This window comes from Sinocyclocheilus rhinocerous, unplaced genomic scaffold (assembly GCF_001515625.1).
Source record: "Sinocyclocheilus rhinocerous isolate Xijiao unplaced genomic scaffold, SAMN03320098_v1.1 scaffold4772, whole genome shotgun sequence".
NCBI lineage: Eukaryota > Metazoa > Chordata > Actinopteri > Cypriniformes > Cyprinidae > Sinocyclocheilus > Sinocyclocheilus rhinocerous.
Window position 1 is genome coordinate 10,580 of NW_015658545.1, and position 8,730 is coordinate 19,309.

The 8,730-nt window shown below is 41.8% G+C and overlaps 1 pseudogene; it reads right to left on the reverse strand.

The window, feature by feature from the left end:
* The window catches only part of LOC107722710 (cytosolic phospholipase A2 gamma-like), an 11,140-nt pseudogene extending 4,241 nt beyond the window's left edge, over window positions 1-6,899 (reverse strand).
* Window positions 6,900-8,730: the final 1,831 nt, after the last annotated feature.

Below are 8,730 nucleotides of genomic sequence, written 5' to 3' on the forward strand. Positions count from 1 at the left end.
TAATATTGTAACGTAACTAATTACTTTCAAAAGACAGTAACTAGTAATATATAATGTATTACATTTTGGAAGTAACTTGATCATAATCCGTAAAGATGCACTTCTCTCTAAAGGCGCGTCTAATGAGGAGATGGCAGTCAGGATCGACAACTTCATCCTTGCTACACCGACTCAGAAAACACTAGTTTATTAGTCAATAATTCAAATATCTCCTTACTATTTCCCCCTGACGCATTTATGGTAATTACTTTTGCCGATGCTTTGCGGCAAACTTAAGCCTATTGCGTGCATTTGAACGCAGAACTCTTAAGCTGCGCTGACGGCACGCACCATACATACTGCTGCTGCTGCTGGACACTAAACACCGTCGAGCCGCTCTTGACAGTCTCGGTAGCACAGTCTCGTGTTGTTTGCACCAGCGCGGCAATCTTTTTTCATCACTAATTGATGGATGTCTAAAATATAAAAATAAGGAGAAGCCTAAAACAGGCCCGAGGCCCGGCCCGCGTCTGAACTATGACATGAAAATTGTCCCGAAGCCCGGCCCAAGGGGCGTAAAAAAATTGGGGCCCGTTGGGCCCGTGCTGAAATGCAGGGCTTTAGCTCTGATCTAGCACACAGAAAACGATTTGACTGAAAATTTATCAGAAGAGATGAAAGAAAGATAGGATCCTTTCCTACGGGAAGGTTGGAGCTTCCGTAACGTCCCTGTTTCAAGTAGAACGGGTACGTTTTCCCAGTGTTATCCAGTCTTACTCATTGGGTAGTGCCATAGCAGCAGTAGCTGGTCCTCTTGTGCAAGCCCTGGCCTACGCCAAAAAGTAGGGGCGCAGGTGGCTTCCACAGGACACTGGAAGGGGCAGTATCTGTGGCCTTTTGGTAGGATCCCAATTCGTCGGTCATCCGACGTGACGTCGAGAGTGACCGACCGAAAGGGAACGTCAGGGAACCCTCCTTCAGGGAACGAGGGTTACCATACGTAACCGAGACATTTCAAACAGAGATGGCGACAAAGAGGCAAAACTTACGGACTACAGCTTTAATGTCGTTTTTGAATCCTTTCCCCAACTAAACAAAAAACTATACAGGAGCTTAACAGGTTCTTTGTATGGCAGTGTTTTTTTTTTTAAGTCATTAAAATTAAAATTTTTATGCAAAAATCAGATGACCGCTGGAATAGTGTTAATTCCGTGTACCCCAGGTGGCTTCTTGCCCTAGGTAGGGTGTTAGTTTTCCCCAGTAGTGGGCCAATATGGTCACATTATTTTGAGATTTTAAATTTTGTGCAGTTTAGCAAATGTTTTTATTTATTTTCCCTAATAATATATTGGGAATGCTAAACTCTCTAAATACTCAAATTGTTGATCCCTAAACATTTCTAGTCATAATGTCATTGTTTGCATTTCAGTTCTGACTTGAAAATCAGCAACTACAGACCTGATCACCAGATCAGTACATCACTGATCTGTTCGTTTATTACCTTGCAGGTACAGCATGTCAATTTCAGGCTGCTGTTTTTTTTTTTTTGAGCCTTTGTCAAACTGGCTGCCGAAGCTGGATGTTTCCACAAACGCTCCAGTGAGAGAATAACCTGCTTCATGTGGACTGATCTCAAACCAGGGGTCTGCAGACAGAAAACACCTCCATACAACAGCTGACACAAACAGTAACTCTCTGACTTTCTTTCATAGAAATATACACCAACACAGACCTTTCTCGTCCTTGAGCTGTTTGCATTGCTTGTCGATCACTGTGTAGATTGGAAATGGGTCTTTACTGTGCTGGTCCCGCTGCTCTGAGAGTGTGTGTTCGTCAATCTGAAGAGAAAATATTTTTTTGTAGGTTATAGTAGAGAAGATTAGGACAGCTTATTAAATCACAAACAATTTCAAATGATAAAACACATTCAACAAGTTCTCTCTATAAGGAAAAGTTATTACAGTCTTTCACTGTATGAATTAAAAGATTCTGAAGCACTCTGTGTGTGTGTGTGTGCGCGCGGTGGTTTAGAGAGCTGCCATATTTATGTTGTGTTTTACAGTTTGATGCAACATTCTATATGTATATAGGTATGCTTGGGCTATTTTAGAGGTTTAAAAAAAATAATTTTTATATTTGGGAAGGGGAAAAATTAAACGCGATATGCAATGACGTCATAATCATGTTGCATTGTGGTCACTGATCTGGATTGCTCATGACGTCATAAAAGTGAAGCCTCAGCGCACCATATTGGTATTCCCTAGTATTCCCATACACTCTATACAATATCATGTGTGGTGTTTTACTTAATAAACCACTTTCTTAATAAAACAAATATAAAACAAATACAATATAATGTGTGGTGTCTTTCTTAATAAACCACTTTCTTAATAAAACAAATACAATATCATGTGTGGTGTCTTTCTTAATAAACCACTTTCTCAATAAAACAATACCAATAACAATTGTATTTGGTTACAATACAAAGGTATTACATAAAATGTAAAGGCATACTTGCAATAAGACAATTGCTGAATTTCCTCTACAACATGCAGCAGTTACATATTTGCCTGTATGAGGCCTTCCCACGAAATAAAAAAAATAATACACCCTTAGCCATAATATATTAACTAAATATATTAAACAATGAGGTAATTGTATTCTTATGCATATTACACAAAAACGTCTACAAGGAAACATTTTCTTCCATGCAACTTACTTGATCATGCAAATTCATTGATATCAAGAGATCAGAATTGTGTTGGGTGTGTACCTTAACTTTGACATAGCCAACATGGTGTGCTTAATCAGTGAATATTATGAAAGTTTAGAATGAAATTATTCTATTTGTGTATTTCCATTTGTGTGGCAGACAACAGTTGTTCTGATAAAATATGATTGTCACAGTCTCTCTGTTTTGGTTGTAGGGCTATTTATTTATATATCCCACTCTAATTATTATTATTAATTATTATTAATTATTTCCACTTTGTCTTTTTGTTAAAGGAAGGTCAGATTAAAACTGTATTGGAAACTTGTTACTTTCATGCCTTCATTTATTTTGTCTGTTTTAAATCTTGCCCCAGATTTTCATGAAAATCCATCATAAGATTTTTTGAATATGATTTTTCAGTTTCACTAAATTTGTCTCTCAGTTCTGGCATAATTGCCAACACAACCAACAATGTTTACCCTAAAAAGATTTTATCTTCATTCGTATTTCTCAAGAAAGGCAGCACTTATCAGTTGAGGAATTTAGTGAAACCAGTTTGAACTTTAACAAAATTTAGGCGCAGTGGAATTTAGTCCGCGATCTGGCAAAGTGTGGCATTGATAAAGACGGTTTGAACATGATCTGTCTGAACACGCCATCACACAAATAGCTTTTCTCTTGAATTTTGTTTGTTGAGTAAAATGAACAAAACATTTTTGTGTGAGAAAAAAACATATGAGTTACATGGAATGTTGATCTCTTGTGTCTAATGTACATCAATCATCTGGCGCATACAGAGATCCAATTGAGCATTGATTGACCTTAAAGGCACAATATGTAAGTTTTCGCTGCTAGAGGGCGCGTATTCAAAACAAACAAAGAAACAAAGGCGTAGTTTGATGACGCTGTGACTGAGTGTGGAATCATGGGAGTTGTCGTCTTCATCCCCACAGCCGAAGCAATTCGACGGGACTCGGGCAGAAATCATGTTCATGGATGAGCTAATGTATTAAAGATTTATTAACATCGTAGTATGAAGCAGAGTGAGGCTGAAAGCCATCGAAGCGAAACGAGGCCACTGAAGCAATTGCTAATGAGAGACGAGCGTGACACACAGCTCGAAAGCAGCGGAGCTTTTATTATGCCACAGCTATTGCATTAAGACACTCAGATTAGTCAAGCATCTTTATAGGTGTCATAAACATGACTTGACTCAGTCACACTTGTGCCAGGGCCTTGACAGTTCAACAAAGCATTGCACATCAGAGTTTAAACACAATTCACACAAGTTTTAAAGGTTAGAAGGCCACTATTTATTATAGAAGTAAATAGAATTGTAATATTTTTACAAAACTTTGAGCTGTGAATGATGACCATTTAAAATAAACCTACATCATCCAATGACATGTAGTTAATCTAATTTAACCGATTAAAAGGATCCCACATATACCACATGTCTTATGATAGTGAAAATGCTTACAGAGAGCTTTTGACTTATCTTTCAGTCTAGCGGTAAGAGGGGGTGATTTCTTTTGGAAGTCAGTTGTTTTCTTTGACATCATTGCCTTTACAGAGTACTACATTTATGTATGTATGTATGTGTGTGTGTGTTTGTATGTATGTATGTATATTATATATATATATATATGTATATATATATATACACACATTCATATACATATACGTATACATACATATATATATATATATATATACTGTACATTCATGTAGTAATAACCGATTAGAAATATATTGTTAATAAGATTGAGAATATTGACACACTAGTAACACAAATTTCGTAATAGTTTTTTATTAAGATTCTACTAGATGTGCTTGTTTTATGCTTATTGCTTATTTTTGTATCTTTGAGAAAAATTAACTTGATTAAAGAGAACAATGATTAACAAGCACCACTAAAGAACTCTATATGCATCATGCTGTCACGATTCACTGGGGAAGGAACGAGGAGACGCAGGAGTATTACAATATCACAGTCTTTAATCATTCACAGGAGTCAAACGAGGAATCACACGGAGTGCACAGGGAAATGACATATAACAGCCAACGGAGTGCACGGGGAAATGACATATAACAGCCGACGCTAGACACAGGGAAACACAGGGCTTAAGTAGACAAAGAAACTAATGAGGGAACACCTGGAATTAATGAACATGACGACATGAGGGAAAACACAGCTGGAACCAAATTAACACAATGAAGACAGGAACAGGAAACAAGAAATATAATGTCGCTTTAGCGAAGCTGTTGTATTATAAAATTCACGGGGCAGGGGTTGAAAACCAGCTCCTGAATGTGCAATTTCCTACCTAGCCTACATAAAGTTTCCATCTAAATAAAACGCGAGCGCATGCACGTCTGGCAAACGTGTCGCCCTCGCATTGGGAGCCCTGCGGGGATTCTGATATGTGTGTTTAGACGTAGGTCGGATGTCCCGATATCAGATATGAATCCGATAAAGAAACTAATGAGGGAACACCTGGAATTAATGAACATGACGACATGAGGGAAAACACAGCTGGAACCAAATTAACACAATGAAGACAGGAACAGGAAACAAGAAATATAATGTCGCTTTAGCGAAGCTGTTGTATTATAAAATTCACGGGGCAGGGGTTGAAAACCAGCTCCTGAATGTGCAATTTCCTACCTAGCCTACATAAAGTTTCCATCTAAATAAAACGCGAGCGCATGCACGTCTGGCAAACGTGTCGCCCTCGCATTGGGAGCCCTGCGGGGATTCTGATATGTGTGTTTAGACGTAGGTCGGATGTCCCGATATCAGATATGAATCCGATTAAAATCCAATCCACATATGGAAGTGGCTCAGATATGATGCGAAAAAGGGGGATCTCGTGCGGATTTTTGTGTTTACATGTGTGCAACAAATTCCGATCTGTGTCAGATGTGAGCAAAAAATCTGATTTTTGTGCCAGTGTAAATGCAGCCTTAGTGATCCTTTAAATATTGTTTAACTGTTAGCAAATGAGCAACTTTATGCATGCTCCAAGAGATGGCTCCAGTCCCCGAGTTTAGCACAGAGAAGGCTCCGATCCCCGAGTGTAGCACAGAAAGGGCTCTAGTTCCTATGTCCAGCCCAAGGAGAGCTCCAGTCCCGAAGTCAAGCCCAGGGAGGGCCACTGTTCCCGAGTTAGGCCTATGGAAGGCCTTGAAAGACGATATTGTGGGGACAGAATCTGTACAATTATGAAAAGGCCTCTAAGTTACAGAATGGTGTACAGTGTTACGTTACTCAGGAATGCTAGGTAATTGTATAATACGTGCCACTGGGCGTGTGTATGTCATTTCCGCCCACCTTAATATTAGCTGTCCTCACTCTGCCATCAGCCCCAGGGAAGATTTCTGACACTCATCCCACTGGCCAAAGCGCTCGGGGTAACTGTGGGTCAACGATCATCACTGTGGTGCCAACTTGATTGTCTGATGTGTCGTCTTGCCCCTTCTGACGAGTCTGAAGGCCAGGAAGGTAAAACTTCAAGAAGTGCTTCCAGAAGTGGTCGGCGAGGACTTGACTGTGACGCCACCGCCGCCTGCTTATGATCTCTGACTCTGGGTATACCACTGGAGGTAGGGAGGAATCTGACCGCCCCATCAAGAGGGAGTTTGGAGTGATAGGGTCTGGGTCTGCAATATCAGAGAAAGTATAACCCAAGGGTTTTGAGTTTAGAATTCCCTCAATCTCAACTAACACTGTTTGTAGCACCTCGAAGGTTACTGACTGAGCTCCAATTGTGGTTGTCAGTGCTTGCTTGAGAGAACGAATTTCTCGTTCCCAGCAACCTCCAACGTGAGGAGCATTTGGGGGGTTGAAACGGAATTCGACCTTTTGTCTGGCTAGCTGTGCCTGAAGTTCAGGGGCGAGAGCTGCAAAGGCTTCCCTGAGTTCCCTTTCTCCTCCCTTAAAATTGGTACCTTGATCTGATATGAGTTCAAAGGGGGTTCCACGTCTGGCAGTGAAACGTCTGAGGGCCATGAGGAAAGAGTCAGCATCAAGGTTATGTAGGACAACAATATACACTGCTCGAGTGGTTAGGCACTTAAAAATGATACTCCATTTCTTTTCAGTCCTCCTACCAACCTTGACAGCATAAGGGCCGAAACAGTCCACACCTGTGGAGTAGAACGCAGGCCGGAATAAACGTAGTCTGGCTGGAGGTAGGTCTGCCATTTTGGGGATATCTGGATTCTTTCTCAATTTTTGGCACTCTACAGAGCTTCGTTGAAACCGCTTAACCGCTTCCCTACCGCGGAGAATCCAGTACTTTCGTCAAAGTTCAGCAAACACTCTCTCATACCATGGGTGGTGGAGTTTGGCATCATAACTTTGTATGATGAGCTGTGTAATTGGATGCTTAGCATCAAGAACAATGGGATGTACAGTATCTCGCTCAAGGTGGGTACTGTGACGTAGGCGACCTCCAATTCAAATTAGCTGGGTCTCACTGTCAATTTCAGGTGCCAATGCTTTTAAGCGACAGTTATGAGCGAGAAGTTTACCAGCTCTTAACTGTTCAAGGTCTGAAGGGAAAGACTCCTGTTGTGATTGTTGTAGGAGAGTGACTTCAGCATATTTGTACGCACTGGCTGTCAGGCTGCCAGTGGCCGCCCCGTGGGAAGCTGTGGACTTTATCAGCTTTTGGAATGTGTTATGCTGATAAGGGTTAGAGACTGAGGTGCTGGTAGTGAAGCATGCAAGTGTGCTTAAACCTGTCTTGCGCAGCTCGTCTCCATTTCCCTCCACCAGAGATGGTGTTTCAGGCCGCAAACTCTGAGAATCTTTTAAGAATGATGGTCCCTGGTACCAGTGGCTGTCTGGACCAAACTCGTTCAATGTCTGTCCCCGTGTGATGTCATCAGCTGGGTTACTGAAAGATGGCACAAATCTCCATGTGTGCTGATCCGTGATATCTTGGATCTCTGCCACCCGGGTGCCGACAAAGACCTTGCATCTACAAGACTCAGATTTGAGCCAGGTAAGTACGGTGGTTGAGTCAGTCCATAAGGTGATATGATGAATGGGCAAGGTTAACTCAGTGCTTACAACTTTGGCCAGTTGAGCGCCAGTTAACGCCGCACAGAGCTATAGGCGGGGAATGGACTCTGTTTCTTGGGTGCTACTTTTGATCTTGCCATAAGAAATGAGACTTCCACATCTCCCTGCTGGTCTTCTGTCCTTAGATAGGCCACTGAGCCATATGCTCGTTCAGAGGCATCACAAAAGATGTGCATGTCTCGCTGACTTGTTTCTTTGTCTTTAGCTGGACTGGTGTAAGATCTTGGGAAGGCAATGTGTGGTAGAGAAGGTAACTCTGCCTCCCACTCTGTCCAAGTTTGTAGTAAATCAGGGGGAAGGTTTGGATCATCCCAGTCCCTCTATTTGTCCCACAAGCGTTGGACTATGAGCTTAGCCCTGGTAGTGTATGGAATCAGGTAACCCAGGGGATCATACTGACTAGCCAGTGTTCTGTAGATGTTACGCATAGTGGTCTCAGCACTCTCTGTGGGACGATATCTGTAGGAAATGGTTTCTGTTTGGTGGTTCCAAATCAGTCCCAGGGCAGATTCTTGCGTGTCTGTTTTGCTGTGAGAGATCCAGAGCTCAGCACTGGCTGATTTCAACTCTGTGGGCAGGTGACTTGTGGCTGGTTACTAGACCACTGTCTCAATTCAAAACCACCATCTGCCAATAGGGCCCGGATTTTGTCGACAAAGTTTTTGGCTTCTTCTGTCGAAATGAAGCTCTACAGTTGTCGACATAAAAGGACTTCATGACAGAATGTCTGACATCTTCTCCAGGTTCACTGTGATCTGAGACATGCTTTTGAAGGGCATACACTGCGCAACAGGGACTGCAGGTGATCCCAAAGGGAAGGACTTGCCACTCAAAAACACTGGGTTTTTCTTGTACCTTGAAATCTCGCCAGAGAAAACGCAGCAATGGTCTGTCCTCTGGGAGCAACCGGACCTGGTGGAACATCCCACGTATGTCGCTGCTGACT